This window comes from Lemur catta, chromosome 13 (genome assembly GCF_020740605.2).
Source record: "Lemur catta isolate mLemCat1 chromosome 13, mLemCat1.pri, whole genome shotgun sequence".
In the NCBI taxonomy this organism is placed as follows: Eukaryota; Metazoa; Chordata; class Mammalia; order Primates; family Lemuridae; genus Lemur; species Lemur catta.
This window is the reverse complement of record NC_059140.1, coordinates 74,933,477-74,951,960: the sequence shown is the minus strand read 5'-3', so window position 1 is coordinate 74,951,960 and position 18,484 is coordinate 74,933,477. Positions and strand designations below refer to the sequence as shown.

Here is an 18,484-nt window from a genome sequence, read left to right as displayed (position 1 = left end):
GACAATAATGACAAATGACAGACAGTGTTCTGGGAAAAGGACAAAATTGGGGCACCTTACCCAGTCAAGAATGGTGATCTCCCAACTACCTTTATAATACATCCTTCTCAAAAACTTTTGAATATGCACCCTCAATAGTTATATTTATTTTTAAATTTTCTACATACTCTATTAAATATTTAAAAACACACATATATGCCACATGCAGTGGCTCACACCTGTAATCCTAGCACTTTGGGAGGCCCAAGTGGGAGGATCACTCGAGGTCAGGAGTTTGAGACCCACCTGAGCAAGAACAAGGCCACGTCTCTACAAAAAACAGAAAAATTAGCCAGGTGTGGTGACTTGCATCTGTTATCTCAGCTTCTAGGGAAGCTGAGGCAGGAGGATCACTTGAGCCCAGGAGTTTGAGATTGCAATGATCTATAATGACACCATTGTACTCTAGCCCAGGCAACAGAGTGAGACCCTGTCTCAAGTAATAATAATAATAAATAAATAAAAATAAAAATTAGCCAGGCATGGTGGTGTGGGCCTATAGTCCTAGCTACTCAGGAGGCTAAGGCAAGAGGATCACTTGAGCCCAAGGGTTCAAAACTGCGGTGAGCTATTATCACACCACTGTACTCCAGCCTGGGCAACAAAGCAAGACTGGCTAAAAAAATAAAATAAAATAATTTAAAACACATATATAAATAAAAACCTAAAAGATGAGATTTTTAAAATGAATATAAATTGAAGCGTTAATATTTTCTTCCTACATCTCTATGGATTGATTTTGCACTTTAGTGATCACTGGTCTAGAATGTCAGGGAAATCTTCCAGCAGAAGTAACAGCAGAGTCAAAGACATTAATATCAGGGAAAAGGATGTGGTTATGGAACTTAAATAGGTAAGGGCGTATCAGGAGATGACGATAATGACGATGATGCTGATAACAATGACGATGACAATAATGACGAAGACAAAAATAATAACCTATTTTTGAGCAACTAGCATGATCATTTAGCTCTGAAAGCAACCCTGTGAGGCAGGACTATTAGCCCCATTTTTCAGACTAGGAAATCAAGGCTCAAAAGTCTCCTGTCTGGTAAGTAGCAGAGCTGGGATTTGAAACCAAAATCTGACTCCTTCTATTGCCAAGCAGGTTTGGAAGGAAGATAGTAAGTTTTGTTTTGATGTTCAGGGTACCCATGAGATATTCCAGTGGAGCTGTCCAACACCCAGCTTAATACATGACTCTGCATAATCAAAGTCTGGCTGCAGAGAAAGGTTTGGAAAACTTCTTAGCAGGAGCTGAAAAGAGCAAGCAGAAAGGCCAAGTGAAGGAGATGCAGGGAAGTGGAGGGTAATGACTGGTGTGAGCTTCCAGATGGGGAAGGAGCAGGTGAGACTGGGAACACTGCAGGAGTGTTAGCTCCAGGCAGGAGGAAGGACAGGAATCAGACAGCCCTGGGCCTGAACACCAGCTCCACCTCCTACTAGCTGCACAAGCACAGAAAACATAACAAACCTCACGGCCTCTGTTTTCCCATCTGTAAAATGAGGACAATAATAGTATCTCTATCTGATAGAAATGTCATGCAGATTAAGAAAGAATGTAAAGTACGTATCTGTGTTTGGCCCATAAAAAGAACTCAATATTTTTAACTATAATTAACTAATTGTCATTATAACCAGTATTGTTCTCGGAGCGAGGAAGGAAGCAGCAAAGGATTACTGCAAATGTAGATAACCTTACAGCTGTGGGAGAGTAACAGCTAAAGGGAATTGTTAGCTGATGTCCTTAAATTTGGCAAAGTCAAGAACTAAGCATGAGAGGAGCAGGCACAGGGTAGGGCTTGAGCAGAAGAGCTACAGTGGGGATTAAGAGAGGAATGAATTAAGTCCACCCAAAAGGATGTCTCAGTGCAATGAAGGCATTAATGGTCGTGTTATCTACAAAGCACATTCAGAGCTAACACTTCCTCATTTCAAGACAACTATAAAGCTACAGTAATCAAGACAGTGTGGTACCGTATTGACATAAGGACAGACAAAAATACCAATGGAACAGAATTAAAACTCCAGAAATAAACTCATACATATAGGACAACTGATTTATGACAAAGATGTAAAGGAAATTCACAGAGAAAGAATAGTTTTTTCAACAAATGGTGCCGAAACCATTGAACATCCATATGCAGGGGAAAAAAATGAACTATGATTCATACCCTGTACCATATACAAAAATTAACTCAACTCTTAGCAGGAGTTGAAAACATTTGTTTTGGTGTGCTCACCTCCATGGAAAGGAGCACGCAGAAAGGAGGAGTGGAAGAGATGCAGGGAGGGGAGGCTAATGAATGGTGTGTGCTTCCAGGAGAGGTAGGAGGAGGTGAGATTGGGAGCACTCTCAGGTGTATGGACCATACACCCAAATGTAAAACTTAAAACTGTAACAAATGTTAAAGAAAACACAGGAGAAAATCTTGGTGGTATTGGGTGAGGCAACAAAAGCACAATCTATAAAAGGAAAGATTGATAAGTTGGACTTCACCAAAATTTAAAATTTCTGCCCTTTGAAAGACTATCAAGAGGATGAAAACACAAGCCACATGCTGGAAGAGATATTTGCAAAGTACGTATGTGATCAAGGACTTGTATTTGGAATACAAAATGAACTCTCAAAACTCAATAATAAGAAAATAAACAACCCAATAAAAACAATAGGCAAAAGCTTTGAGCAGACAGTTCATTTTTAAAAGATAGATGATGGCAATGATGCTCAACATCATTAGGGAAATGCAAATTAACATCACAACGATGTACCACTGTGTATCTATTGGAGTGATTAAACGCAAAAAGACCAATTATACCAAGGATTGGCAAGGATGTGGAGGAAATGGAACTCTCGTACACGGCTGGTGGTAACGCAAATGGTATAGCCATTTTGGAAAACAGTTTGGCTGTTTCTTAAAAAGTTAAACATATACCTACCATATGTTCCAACCACTTCCAGGTATATCCCAAAAGAAAAAACAAGCATATGTCCATACAATGACTTGTACATGAATGCTTATAGCCATTTATAATCTCAAAAAATCATAACAAGCCTTTCCGGAGTCCTTTCACCAGTGAATGGATAAACCGTGGTGCATCTACACATGGAACACTACTCGGCAATAAGAAGGCATGAATGTGGACACACACAACACCCTGGAAGCCCCTCCAGGTAATTATGCAAGGTGAAAGAAGTGTCCATACTGAACAATTCCATTTATATAAAACTCTAGAAATGGAAAACGAATCTATTGTGACAGAGAGCAGATTCAATGTTGGCCTAGAAAATGGGGGAGAGGGACAGAGAAATTACAAAGGAGCACATGAGGAAACTTGCGAAGATGACAGACGTGTTCATGATCATAATTGTGATGATGGTGTCATGAGTGTAGGCCTATGTCAGACTGATCAGATTGCACCGCACACTGGTGGGCTTAAACAACAGACATTTATATCCTCACAGTTCTGGAGGCTGGAAATCTAAGATTAAGGTGTGGGCAGGGTTGGTTTCTTTAAGGCCTCTCTCCTTGGCTTGCAGACGGCCACCTTCTCCCTGTGTCTTCATATCGTCTTCCTTCCGTGAATGTCTGTGTCCTAATCTCCTCTTCTTACAAGGACAGCAGTCAGACTGGATTAGGTCCACCCTCATGACTCCGTTTTAACGTAATCCCCTCTTTAAAGCCCCTATCTCCAAATACACAGTAGTCACATTCTGATATACGGGGGTTAGGACTCCAACATATGAATTTTGAGGAGAAAGAATTCAGTCTATAACAAATCATGTTTTCCATTTATAGTTCAGCACTTACCATACAACTGATTTAGATATAGCCAAATTCCTTTTAGGATATCCTGGTTATGTGAATTACATGACTAGTAGAAGAGAGATGTTCTTTTTTTCTTTTTTTGGAGACAGAGTCTTACTCTGTCACCCTGGCTAGAGTGCCGTGGCATCAGCCTAGCTCACAGCAACCTCAAACTCCTGGGCTCAAACGATCCTCCTGCCTTAGCCTCCCAAGTAGCTGGGACTACAGGCATGTACCACCATGCCTGGCTAATTTTTTCTACATATTTTTAGTTGTCCAGCTAATTTCTTTCAATTTTTTTTAGTAGAGTTGGGGTCTCGCTCTTGCTCAGGCTGGTCTCGAATTCCTAAGCTCAAACAATCCGCCTGCCTCAGCCTCCCAGAGTGCTAGGATTACAGGTGTGAGCCACCACACTCGGCTGAGATTTTCTTGAATTAGCAGTTCTATGACACTACCAAAAGCTAGAGCCGAACACCTAAAAGACCCACACACTGACAAGACATAAACAGGAAAAAGGAAACGTGATCGTTTGTGGGGCGGGGTTGGAGACATAAAGAAAGCCCTGGAAGGCATTCATTCCAGTAACAGGCAATAAGAGCAAGAAAAAAATGCATGCTCACAAAGTAGCTTTTTCTTTATTCTCAGGTAGGGTTTTACCATCAACCTGCTTGGGTGGACCCACAGGAGGATTTTGTTTAGTCTGGTTGAGGCCTGTCTGTCAGTTAGTCCCCACTGACAGAGAGACGGCCCAACCCCCAAAGGGCAGTCTTGACTTTGCGACTTAAACAAAGGGCAGGTTTCCAGGCAGAGCTTCTTCCTTGCTATGGGGCCGAACTGGCAGCTGCTGCCTTTGCAAGCCCCATTCCGGTGCCAAGGGCAGGAAATTCAAGCCAGAGTCAGGCAGGTGGGGCATCAGGTGTGGTAGGAAACAGTGAGCACATCTGACAACCAGCCTGAGGCCCAGGGGAGGCCTTTGAAAAGTCTCAAGTCATTAGTTCAAACACTGACATGTACTTTTACTCCGATAATCAAATAAAGCTCAATTTCGAACTTGTATGCGTTCTTAAATTCCAAAGCATTCCCACTGTGCTGGTGATGAAAACTTTCTCTTTGGGGTGAGACCCTTGGACTTGTGCGGAATTGGGGAGTTTGAAAAGGAGCAAATGTCTTAACCTGGGCGCACGCTGAACTGTTTGTGAACTGAAGTTGCAGGTGAGAGACAAACTCACCCTTTTGGCTGTTACATAAGCACCCCTACCTTGTACTACACCCAAAGGAGTCATAGTCATTTTTCCAAAGATTGCTTTAAAAGTAAAGGTAAATTACTAGCATTTTGTTAAATGTCTTCCCATACCTGACACTGATGGCGGACGTAGGAGGAGCAGTGGACCCGCCGTGTCCCTGCTTTGGGAAAGTAACCCTGCCCTCTCTAGGCCTCCTTCACATGCAACAGCTGCTGGGTCATTGATTTCTGTCTAAACCCTTACAGAGTAAATTAAGACGCAGAAGGTCCTATGTGGTATTTGAGCAGGACTTAAGCTCACCTGGGCAACCAGAGAATTATGACTTTAAGGATTATTATTGATAATTATTAGGCTGGCCATTTGATGAATATCTATTTCATGTCATACACTACAGGCATATGTATATATGTGTATGTATATACATAGTGTCTCATTTAATTCTCATAATCTTAAGAAGTAGATAATAATATTATCCATTTCACAATCAAGAAAATGAGAATCAGGGTAATTTCTTGCCTAGGGACACACAAATCTTCAGTAACAAAGTTCAATTTAGACCTAGATTTGTCTGATTTCAAAATCTGTACTCTTTCCACCACTTCTGGCTTTTTCTGAAAAAAGCTGTAAAATATATTAATATTTGGACCTCTATTTGGGTTTTGTTATTTGGCAGGTTATCTTTGTACGTCTATTTAGATCGTAAGATCCTTAATATGAAAAGATTGGGTCTTTTTCTAGCTTTTTCTTAACAGAATATACAAATTATACATCAGAAATGTTACTTGAAAGTCTATACCTGACTGAAGAGTCTTGTAAGAAGATCAGGCTGCTGGTTTTGACAATGTGCTATTGTTACATAAGATGGCATCATGGGAGGAAGCTGGGGGTGGGGCACATGGGAATGCTCTGTAACTTATTATCGCAACCTCTTGTGCATCTTAAACTAGTTCCAAATGAAAGTATGTTTTACTTGTCCTTGACGATGGTAAGAAGGGACACTGTGGGGGTATGGGATCGACAAAATCAGGCAAGTCGGGTCCTGGACTCCAAAGCTGCTCGGTCAATAACTAGCTGTGTGGCTTAGTCCAAGCCACCTGTCCAGCTGAGGCCTAGCAAAGTCGAGATGGCATCCAAGTCCTATGGTAGCATCAACAGTTATGATTTCTGTAATTTCAAAACAATAAGTTCTAGACGTCCACTTTAGGAAGCAAAAGTAAATGCATACATCTAATGTACTCCCTCCCAAACACACTAAAACTACAGTGAAGAGAGTTCTAAATGTCATATCCCATGAGGACAGGCAGGACAGGAGAGGAGACAGCGGTGACGGAGTTACAGAAGCTTTCCAGCTCCTACAGTGATGAGTGAGGGATACAGGACTTCACAGGCCTGGAGTCGGCAGTTGATTAAGCTAAGGATGAACTAGTTCACTACAGAATCTTCAAATTCTCGGGAACCAACAGCACCAGGTACCTCTGGAAGTGGAGATTCAAAGAGGGTGGTGAAAATAAAGATTGGGTGAAAACCCTCAGAGACACACATCTTTAGACTCCTCTCCTGAAACTGTGTCATGAGGAGTCTGCTTTTTCTCACCCCATCATTGTCTAGAGATATCACTCTCTTAAGAGTGCAGGACAGAAGCCTCTGGACTTGGAAGCTGAGAGCACCATGTCAAAACCGGGAAGATGAAATGACTCACGCACAGTGGATGCTGAGTGGTAAGACTCCTCAGCCCTCTTCCCCTGCTCAGCTCCCAGGGGACTGATGGCCAGATCTTCAGGAGACAAGCAGGAGACTACAGTTCTGCTCCAGAGAATCTGACCAGCCCAAGAGAAATCATCCAAAGATATTGAAATGAGGGTTGCTCAACAAATGGTCCACCCAGCCAGCTCGCTCCACAGTGACACTCATAGACAACAAACCCTGCCTTGAGCTCAGAGCTTCCACTTAGCTTTTTGGTTTTCAACTCTTTTTCATGAAGATAGATTCACAACAAACCAAAGGAAAGAGCAACTTGGAGTCTATGCAGGGAGAAGAAAACTTTTTCCAAAATAAGTAATATCCTCAGAGAGATGACAGAGACCCCTACAAAAAGAAGAGTGCCATTAAGAAAAAGAAGAAACATGCAGAGAACATCAACAACAAAAAGAGCTCTTGAGAATTAAAAACAGGAGCACGCAGACGACAAATTCAATAAAGAGGCTGGAAAATCAAATTTATGGGAAGTATCCCAGAAACTAGAACAAAGACAAAGAGCTGGAAAATGAAACAAAAAAGATGAGTCGAGGAGGCCTGACATTTGGATAATGAAAGGAGTCTCAGAAAGAGAGAAATGAGAAATAGAGGGAAAACCACCAACGAAGTTATTTAAGAAGTTTACCCAGAACAGGGAGACATGAGTTTCCAGAATGAAAGGCCACCCCCAAGTACCCAAGACAGTGGATGAAAATAGAGTCACACCAAGGAATATCACCAAGCGATTTCTAAACACTAGAGACCAAAAGAAAAGATCCTATGGGTTTTCATAAAGATAACATAAGTCATTTACAAGATCAGGAAACACAGTGACTTCAGACATTTAAAAGCAAACAGACAATGCACAGAGGTCGCAGTTCTGGGTGGAACGGCAAGCACACACTCCACCTGGCCTCTCTCGTGAGCTGTACTTATAACACCTAGGCAGGATGACACAGAAGCTGTTTGAAGACTTTGAAAAGTAAATATTAATAGTAGCAGGCAGATTGAGGAAGAAGACCAGGATCCAAAATACCACCAAAGGAGCTGTGTGAGTATCATTTTTTCCTCTGGAATACTGGAATACTCTAGCCTGGACTCAAGGCAGTGTGACAGCAATGGCAGCAATAGCCTACGGTTATTGGAATATTATTCAGCAACTAAAAGAAACAAATTATTGATTCATGCAACAGCAGAGATGATGTAGATGCATTTTGTTGAGTAAAATAAGCCAGATGCAAAAGACCAGTGTATGACTCCATCCACATTACATTCTGGAAAAGGCCACTACAGGAACAGAAAACAGATCAGTGATTGCCAACAGATGGGACTAACTACAGGGGACAGCAATGAGGGAATTATTGTGATAGAATTGTCCCAGGATTAAAGAAAACAGTAAATATCATGCTCCACCAATGGGTTGTTCCCCATCTCTCCCTTCCCTTGGGCCTCCCTATTCCCTAAAACACAACAATATTGAACTTAGCCTTTCCGTGTTCAAGTGAAAGGAAGGGTTGCACACCTCTCACTTGAAATCAAAAGCTAGACGCGATTAAGCTTAGTTAGGAGGGCATGTCCAAAGCTGAGATAAGCTGAAAGCTGGGCCTCTTAAGCCAAATAGTTAGCCAAGTTGTGAATGCAAAGGAAAAGTTCTTGAAGGAAATTAAAAGTGCTACTCCAATGAACACATGAATGATAACAAACTGAAATAGCCTTATTTATTTCTGATATAGAGAAAGTTTGAGTGGTCTGGATAGAAGATTCAATCAGCCACAACATTCCCTTAAGCCAAAGCCTAATCCAGAGCAAGGCCCTAACTGTATTCAATTCTACAAAGGCTGAGAGAGGTAAGGAAGCTGAAGAAGAAAAGTTTGTAGTGAGCAGAGGTTGGTTCATGAGGTTTAAGGAAAGAAGCCGCCTCTGTCACATAAAAGTGCAAAGTGAAGCAGCAAGGGCTGATATAGAAGCTGCACAAGCTACCAGAAGATCTAGCTAAGATCACTGATGAAGGTGGCTACACTAAACAACAGATATTCAATGTAGACAAAATAGCCTTCTTTTGGAAGAAGATGCCACCTTAGACTGTCATAGCTAGAGAGAAGTCAATCTCTGGCTTCAAAGCTTCAAAGTCCAGGCTGACTCACTTTTTAGGGGCTAATGCAGTTGGGATTTTAAGTTGAAGCCAATGCTCATTTATCATTACAAAAATCCTTAAGAATTATGCTAAATCTATTCTGCTTGTGTTCTACAAATGGAACAAAAAAGCCTGGATGACAGCACATCCGTTTACAGCATGGTTTACTGAATATTTTAAGCCAGTTGTTGAGATCTACTGCTCAGAAAAAAAAAAAAAGATTCCTTTCAAAATATCACTGCTCATTAACAATGCACTTGGTCACCCAAGAGCTCTGATGGAGACGTACAAGGAGATTAATGTTGCTTTCATACCTGCTAACACAACATCCATTCTGCAGCCCATGGATCAAGCAGTCATTTCAACTTTCATGTCTTAATATTTAAGAAGTATATTTCATAAGGCTGTAAGTGCCATAGTGATTCCTCCGATGGATCTGGGCAAAGTAAACTGAAAACCTTCTGGAAAGAATTCATCATTCTAGATGCCATTAAGAACATCCATGATTCATGGGAAGTCAAAATACTAACATTAACAGGAGTTTGGAAGAAGTTGATTCCAACCCTCATAGATGACTTTGAGGGTTCGAGACTTCAGTGGAGGAAGTATCTGCAGATGTGGTTGAAATAGCAAGAGAACCAGAATTAGAAGCAGATTCTGAAGATGGGACTGGCAATCTCATGATAAAACTTGAATGGATGTAGAGTTGCTTCTTATGGATGAGCAAAGACAGTGGTTTCTTGAGATGGAAACTACTCCAGGTGAAGATGCTGTGAACACTGTTGAAGTGACAACAAAGGATGTAGAATATTCCATAAACTTAGTTGACAGAGCAGCAGCAGGGTGTGAGAAGACTGACTCCAATTTTGAAAGAAGTTCCAATGTGGGCAAAATGTTATCAAACAGTATTGCATGCCACAGAGAAATCTTTCCTGAAACGAAGAGTTAACCAACGTGGCAAACTTTATTGTTGTCTTATTTTAAGAATTGCCACAGCCACCCTAATCATCAGCAACTACCACCCCAATCAGTCACCAGCCATCAACATTGAGACAAGACCTTCCACCAGGAAAAAGATTATGACTCATTGAAGGTTCAGATGATTAGCATTGTTTAGAAAAAAGTATTTTTAATTAAGATATACACATTTTTAACACATAATGTTATTGTGCCCTTAATAGACTGCAGTACAATGTAAATGTAACTTTTATATGGACCAGGAAACAAAGAAATTTGTGTGACTCACTTTGTTAGGATAGTCACTTTATTGCGGTGGTCTGGAACTGAACCCACAATATCTGCGAGGTATGCCTGTACATATATTTCCTAGCTCTATCTGCTAAGAGAGCCTAAGCAATGACATCCCGCAGCAATGAGCACACATCTAGTGCCCAGATGTTGGTCTCTAAACGCTATTCTCCACTAACCAGGGTTCCTTGAAGAAGTGGTTGATCAGTTGGAGCAGGGAAAACAAGATTAGCCTGGAGTATCTTATAGGGCCAGAAAGTAAGAAAAGTGCTCAAAAGAGGAATGGAAGCACAGGATTGAAAGGACACAGGAACCAATCTGCAAGAGCTCCCAATAGCCAAAGCTGGAACCATTCTGACATACAAGATAAATGATAATATAATTAGATCATAGCTCATAGGATAAAATAAGTACTCATGACTCCATACTGATATGAATAAATAATTGAATGAATAAATAAATAAGAAGGGACAGCTCTTCCTTACAGAATAATTCCAATTAATAAATACAGAAAAAAAAACAAGGAAAATACAAAATCCCCATTAGGACACCACAGTAAGACTCACCAATGGATGCTGCCAATTGGTGGGCAACAGTTTGAGGAGAAACAGGATAGTTGCATAGTCTAACAGTGTCTCCCTCAGGATATTTATTACCTGAAATGGGAAATACGGTGACTTTACAGCAGACTAGCCCAGCCACTTAATCAAGTGACCAAGGTAAACATCAGCAGTAATAAGAATTTTGGACATCAAGAATTCTTTGATATGATACACCAGGAAGGGCACATCATTTACTTATGTTGTATCCTTGCTAAAAAATCACCAGAAATCAAAAGGAAACCCAAACAGACGAACATTGTACAACATAACGGACTGCTGTTCTTCAGTAGCGACAAAATCATGAACCACAAGGAAAGACTGGGGAACTTGCACAGATTAGAAAAGATTAAGGGAAATAATCAAGTGCAACATGGGATCCTAGCTTGGATCCTGGAACAGAAAAAAGATGCTAGTGGAAAAACTGGTGAACTCCAAATAAACCTGTAGTCTAGTTAATAGTATTGTACCAAAAGTTCATTTTTTGGCTTTGATCATTGTACTATGGTTACACAAGATGTAAACCTTAGGGGAAGCTGAGTGAGAGATATATGAAAAATCCTCTGCGCTATTCTTACTTCTCTTTTTTCTTTCTTTCTTTCTTTTCTTTGAGACAGGGTCTCACTCTGTCGCCCAGACTAGAGTGCAGTGGCACAGTCATAGCTCACTGCAGCCTCAAACTCCTGGCCTCAAGCGATCCTCCTGCCTCAGCCTCCCAAGTAGCTGGGATTACAGGTGTGCATCATAGTGCCCAGCTATTTTTACTTTGCTGTAAGTCTAAAATTATTTCGAAAAAAAAAATTTTTTAAAACACACACTATGTTGAAATAAGCCATCTTACATTCTAAACTGAACTGTCACAGCTAACTTCTAAGATTTATTCTACAGTGATGTGGATTTATAAATGTAAATTGCCCTAGAGCTCAATCGTAATGGGTAACTCAGCATTGGTGCCTGGGCCAACTGCCTGGCTCATTCTCCTTGCTCATTTTTCCACATGAGCCAATAGGTTTGGCTAGAATTCCAAGGCCTCAGACTTTGCTGGGCTAGAAGGGAGATGAAGGGGAAGTGAATAGCCACAGGGGTCGAACCTGCTTTCCTGTGCTCTGCTAAGCTGCTTCTGGCTCCTGCTCTACAAAGCTAAACCTCTACGGAAGCCACTCTTTCATCATCTCCTAAAGATTACAGAATGATACAGTCTAGGTTGGAACTATACCATCTGTTTATGCCCTCAGAATTTTAAAAAACGATCCCCATGTTCACAAATCTGAGCTTACATGTCGCGTTTGTGGAGAAATAACGAAGTGGCTGCCAGGCAGCAGCAAGACCATTCATGTTGCAAAGCTTCTCCAAGCAGAAGCAGGTTAGGTCCTGAAAGGCTGTTCTTAAGTGCACTGTTTGTCATTCCAGTTGCCGTGGAAGGGTTTAAGCTTGCGGCCCTCAGATTTATTTCCACCAAACAGGCGTGTTTTAAAAATCAAACACGTGCTCCTCCTCCAACATCACGTCTGCACTCTCAGGCATATTTTTCACCAACAAATCCACTTTTTCTACATTGAAAATTCCATTGAGACAGATAACATCTGCAAGAATTGTAAGAATCTCCTTAGCAGCTTCATGCCCACCACCCCACTGCACTTTGAAATCAGGCAAATTCAAAGGGGCCTTATGTAGAGGAAATATCCACGGCTTGGCATAAACATTTCAGCACTCCTAGCCTCTGAGTCTTCAAGCAGCTAGCATTCTCCTGCATGGAGCTGGTAGATTCTGCTGGTGCTGAGCTTCAAGCCACGGCACATCAGGTCCTTTGGGTTTAGTCTAGTACTTGTCCTATCTCTTGCTCATTGTGGTTGACTACAGAGGAAAGGCAACTTTTATATATTACACAATTACTCTTTGTCCTATATAACCTTCCTAATGTTGAGTGACTTGGTCCATACACAAGGGTAGCATTCACTACCTTTTTGCTTGTTTCCATTTTTTAAAAATTATCTCCTGTTTGTAATTGAATACATTAGTAAGCCCTTTCATGGACATGATGGGGTTAAATATGTTTGTAAAACACCCCTGTGCTCAGTACCTGTGGAGCAAACACCCCTCAGGCCAAAGAGCCTGTGGCCAAGATCCCTGACCCCAGTTGGTGGTGGGCAGTTTCCCCAGGAGAGCACAGGTTTGTCGATAACCATGGAAATTCTCAAGGAGAAGGCATCTGTACTTCCCATATAGAGCAGGAAGAAAAGATTCTAAAGTCGATGTTTAACACACTGCTTCAAGATCAACAAACCAAGAGGTTGACACAATTATCTGGAAAATTTGGGCAGAAATCTATTTTCTATATCATAAAAAAAGAATCAAAGATTTGTCCAGAAATTTTAAAAATGGGTTACATTGGTTAAGCACTTTCTATGTGTTGAGTGCATACGTTATCATTTCGTTCTTAGAACAACTCTACAATATAGATATTATTATTCTATATTACCAATAAAGAAACAGAGACACAGATAGGTAAAGTAACTTGTCCAAGGTCACACAGCTAATCAGGGGCTGAGCTGGGATTCAAATCTGGATCTCTGACTACAGAGCTCCCAACTACCAACTAACGTTTTCAGGTAACCATTTCAGTCTCAGGTTAACTATGACTGTAGAGAAATGAATGTGTTGAATGTATTACCCTTTTCCTCACAATATTCTCATCCAAGAGGGTTGGCATGGTGAGCTCTGTGTCTACTAGAACACTCCTACTGTTCAGTCACTCCCGTGTGATATTCAAAAGCCACTCTGGGCTGGGTGCGGTGGCTCACGCCTGTAATCCTAGCACTCTGGGAGGCCAAGGCAGGAGGATTGCTTGAGCTCAGGAGTTCGAGACCACCCTGAGCAAGAGTGAGACCCCGTCTCTACTAAAAATAGAAAGAAATTAGCCAAATAACTAAAAATAGAAAAACTTAGCCAAGCATGGTGGCACATGCCTGTAGTCCCAGCTACCAGGAGGCTGAGGCAGGAGGATCGCTTGAGCCCAGGAGTTTGAGGTTGCTGTGAGCTAGGCTGACGCCATGGCACTCTAGCCCACGCAAGCGTGTCAGACTCTGTCTCAAAAAAAAAAAAAAAAGCCATTCTGCCTCCTGACTCTGTTTTCAGAGTCAACAGAACTGGAAGCTGATGGTGGCAGAGTCTGTTGACAGAGCTCAAACAGTGACTCTTAACCATGGGCAATTTTGCCCGCCAGGGGACATTTGGCAATGTCTGAAGATATTTTTGATCATCACAATTTAGGCGGGTGGAGGGGTGGGGGAGTACCGGGTAGCAGCCAGGGATGCTGCTAAACATCCTATAATGCACAGGCATGGCCAGGCGCAGTGGCTCATGCCTATAATCCCAGCACTTTGGGAGACCCAGGCGGAAGGATCAGTTGAGACCAGCATGGGCAACAAATAAGACCCTATCTCTACAAATAATAATAATAAATTAAAAATAAAAAAATGTACAGACATTTCCCCCACCCACTTCCAGTCTGGTGACAAATGTCAATGGTGTTGAGGTTGAAAAACCCCGAGCTAAAGGAATCAGTAATGCTCTTTAGCCTTGTCCACAGGCTGTCCTGGGTTGAAGAATCACGGATATTGCACTTAAGAAAATGTATCCGATGGTTTATCTCTTCTGGGAGAGGAGATGTTGCTGCTTGCACTTGGGCATTTCCATCCAGCTAATTAGTGCATTTAGAAAGTGTCTGGACTGACAGCCTCCTTTCCCCCACAAAAAGCACATTGGTAAGTCTTTCCAAATTCAAAGTGCTGTCCTGACAAGCTAAGCAGGTGATTCAGCAAGGTGAGTCTTTCTGTGGTGTGTGGGCCATAAAGGCAAAGGCATGTGGCATGTTTCAGAGACAATCAATGAGGTGGAGTGCTGAGAGTCAAGTGTGGCATTGACAAGGGCAAGGGGCATCACAGCAAAGCCAGGAAAGACCATCATCATCAGATGGGGGGATAGCAGAACTTTAAAGCTGGTCAGGGGATCCTATCCACTCCACTCCCCAATTATTGTAGCAGGCCATGAGATCATGTTCTGCAAGAACGGAGGTAAAGAAAGGGGAGCTATAACCAGATACTGCTACAAATAAAGTCAGCTCCACTCTAGCAACAAAAACAAGACGCACAGCATTTGCTTCACAAAAAGCTGAAGGTCAGAGTTCTGCCACAAAGGCACCAGCCTGGGGAGGCAAACACACCTGGCTTTAACTTCATACTCTGAAATGCTCTCACCCTGTGTAAGCAGGAAACATTTTCTCATCTGCAGAGCAGGAGCAATATTAAGAGCCATTTCACAGGGTCGTTCCTAGAAACAAAGGGTGTGATGCGTGGAATCCATGCCTAGACAGAGTGCTGTGCACAAAAGGAGTCTGGAATGAGAGCCGGTCCCTGTCCTGCTCTCCTCATCCCTTCCCCTGCGTGAGGTTTCCCCCTCCCTGGCTGCCAGGAGGAACCCTTCCTGGGGCTGAGTCCTGCAGTCCCAACAGAGGCTTTTTATTAAATGGAATTTACCCTGACAAATTAATTATTCCATAGATGTCCATATAAGCAAGCTCACCTCAAACAAGTGAAGGAGCTCAGGAAATTTCACCCCAAAATGTGCCTCTTTGGTATAAAGAGTATTTTGAATTAAAGGCCTTTAGAGATCAACAGGTATTGGAAGGGGCTTTCCCTCTATCTGCATGAAACCAGACAGACCCATCCAAAAGAACAATTGCTTTTCCTTCCCCTGCCAGTTATCTCACTACATTGCAGGAAAGAAGATCAAGAGTGCAACCACACCTGGCCCAACCCATTTTAAAGATAATACCTGTCTCTCAGGTTAACTTAATTTCCAAAGAGAATCATTTACAAGTTAATCTGTTTCCCCCCATCTGTTCATTCTCCTTAATATTCTATTCATCCTCCCTAGCAACCATTTATTGCCACTCAACAGAGTTACCTATATTCCTCATCTCCAGTATATAAACTTTTGGATCCCACTGGGAAATTGGGTAATCAGCCTGTGATTCTCCCCATAGCAAGGTAAGGGAAATAAATTTTCTTATTAATCTGCTTTATTGTGAGTCGATCTTTCAGCAGCCCTTCTGGGGTGAAGGGGAAGTTTCCCCTCACTTCCACACAAGTATCTTTGAATTCTCTAGAACCCAGAAAATGGCTCCTTGCAATACATTTATTATGAACCCGGGGTTCCCAGAAGCAGATTTACCATGAAGCTGATGAAAATGAAACTTCAGGCCTCTCACTTCACTGGCCCTCTTGGAGGCCCACGCCAGGGCCCTAGCATCATGTTCCTACAATCACTTGCTATGATAAACTTTGCAAGGGTAAGAGACTCCATTGTTTCAGATCGCTGCCTCTTTGTACTTTGACTTCCCTTTGGCCACATTCCCCTCCTTTGGGTGGCTTTGGAATGACCACGGGCATTTCCAAGATCTGGCTAAGGAATCTAAGTTAGAGCTACCTTCAGTTTGGGTGGATTACAATGATGCAGTTACTTTCACACAGCCAAGCTACTACTGCTGTCCTGGAATAGAAAAGGTTTCCAGGAATATTCCTACAGCACAAGGTGCCAATCATTCAGCCTGGAGTTGTGAAGGCTCAGACCCAGGTATCATAACACCACATGAGCGTGTTCCCGCCACGTCTGGTGCTGGAGGTATTGTGGGCCAGGGGAGTAGAAACAAGAGATGAAATAGGCAGGGCCCCACACAAGTCTGGGGCAAAGATTTCCACTCATCAATCTTCTACAACTGCAGGCACACGCTTACATTAATCACTGGTCAAGATGAAAATTCTCTCCTGTCAGGAACACAACAGGCCATCAAAGAATACATGCCTCAAAATACAGGATAAAAGGATTTTAGAGGTGTGTTAATCAGTCAATAATAATGTTTTTCTAAATTTCAATGATACTTTAATACCTAATTTTGTACATATAATTTTATATTCTCTTCCTTCCAAAAGGCCCTCCAAATTGTATAAGCTTCAGGCCTTACTAAACCTGGGTTCACCCCTTTGGGTCACTTACTAAACACACTTTTATGTTAGCTTTTTGAAGAGGGTAGGATGGAGAAAAAGTGAAGAGAGAGATAACCAAACGCCCTAACTAAATTTCCTGAAATAATTATACTTCAGAGATATAGTGAAATTCTTTGTTTCTTTTTTCTAAAAAGAGCTAAACGAAGTAAGATTAAAAGACCCCAGCCCACACCAGTGGGTTTTCTCGTAAGGCTGAATCTGTATTGTATAGTGCTTTTGGAAATACTTTTTGCACAACGTGAAATAAAACGTACCTAGGTTTTTTTTTTTTTAAAAAAGGCCCATCTTCTGCTTTTATCTGTACTTTATCCCGTCCCTCCAGCAAAGATCCTAAAGTCTTCATTCACGCCCACCATTGTCATTTCTACATTGAAATCAAACAAACTCGGCTGGACAATTACAGTTTTTGAAAGCACAAAGTAACACTACAGGCAAGTTAGAGAAAGTGAAAGAACTTTTTTCTACATTCAAACCGCTGAACAAGGGAACATTCAGGTAGTCAGAGTTCTTGCAGTTTCTGTTCTTACCGCAGAAAGACTTCAAGAAGCCACATTCTGGATGTTATTTTTCATTTTAACGAAAAGCCCAGAAGTGCCCCACAAGCTCCCCCCACCCCCGGCCCCAGCTCCACCGACCCAGAAGCATTAATTTCTGAAGGAAGAGGAAACCTGGCTTTGTGCTAAACTCAGACCCGAGCAAGCCTGCATTTCTCAGCGCTCGGACCCAGCGCCAGGCTCGCGGCCCCTCCCTCTGGCTCGGGGACGCAGCTGGGGCTGCAGCCGCCCAAGGCTCCTCCAGGTTTGGAAAAGGCGGCTAAGCTGGGCAAGTTTGGAAAGTTCTGGGAGAGGAACGAAAGGAGGGAGTGCTTGTTGGCGCTTTTCCTTTCCTTGTAAAGCACTTAGCAGGAATCAGACGCCCCACCCACCCTGTCTACCTTCTGTTGCAGTCCTGGTGGTTTTATAAAAACAGAGTTCGTGTCTTTAAAACCCGCATTTTCTCCCCGGGAGTCAGCATTAGTTAATGAGTGCCAGCCTGTTTCTGCGTCAGAGCGCCATGTGACCTGCACACGTGACTTGGAGCCGGCTGCGGTTGTTACTTGTATTTGAATAAGAAGATCAAGCTTATTATTGCAGCAAAAGCCTGTGGAACTCGTCAGTGCAACGTGATTCCCGATCGGGTTACACAACGCCCTGTACAGCCTGGTCTTCCAGCGGCCCAAGGAGTTGTTTTCTAAAGGACCTAAAACTAAACATGATTCTGTGTTTTCCAAAGTGAGAGTCCATTTTCTCTTTGGAAAATGTATGATGATCCCGGAAAAAGATGAAGCCTGGTTTCTCCAAACCATGTTAGTCTTCTTGGTACAATATGGTACAAGTATTGCTTAGCACACAAATAAAGAAAAAAACAGTAGGTTCAATACCCTTTTCAAATAAAGATTCAAGATTGATTTTTACCTTAAACAATTTCCCCTTTTCCCTCCCTGGAAAGTCTTCAAAACTTGCTCTTTTCTACATATAAAAAATGTACACTAAAAATGCCATTTTTAAATTTAAAATTTAAATGGCATGTTCATTTTGTGATTCCCACCCCCCCTTTAGGTTTCTAGGACATA

At 42.1% G+C, this 18,484-nt stretch overlaps 1 long non-coding RNA gene across 4 annotated transcripts in view; it reads right to left on the bottom strand.

Moving 5' to 3' along the window:
- Positions 1 to 17,919, bottom strand: part of LOC123648917 — a 69,993-nt gene extending 52,074 nt beyond the window's left edge. For all 4 annotated transcript variants that reach the window (XR_006738819.1, XR_006738821.1, XR_006738822.1 and 1 more), the window contains exon 1: positions 17,807 to 17,919. This is a non-coding gene — a long non-coding RNA (uncharacterized LOC123648917). The remainder of the gene's footprint in view (positions 1 to 17,806) is intronic.
- Positions 17,920 to 18,484: the final 565 nt, after the last annotated feature.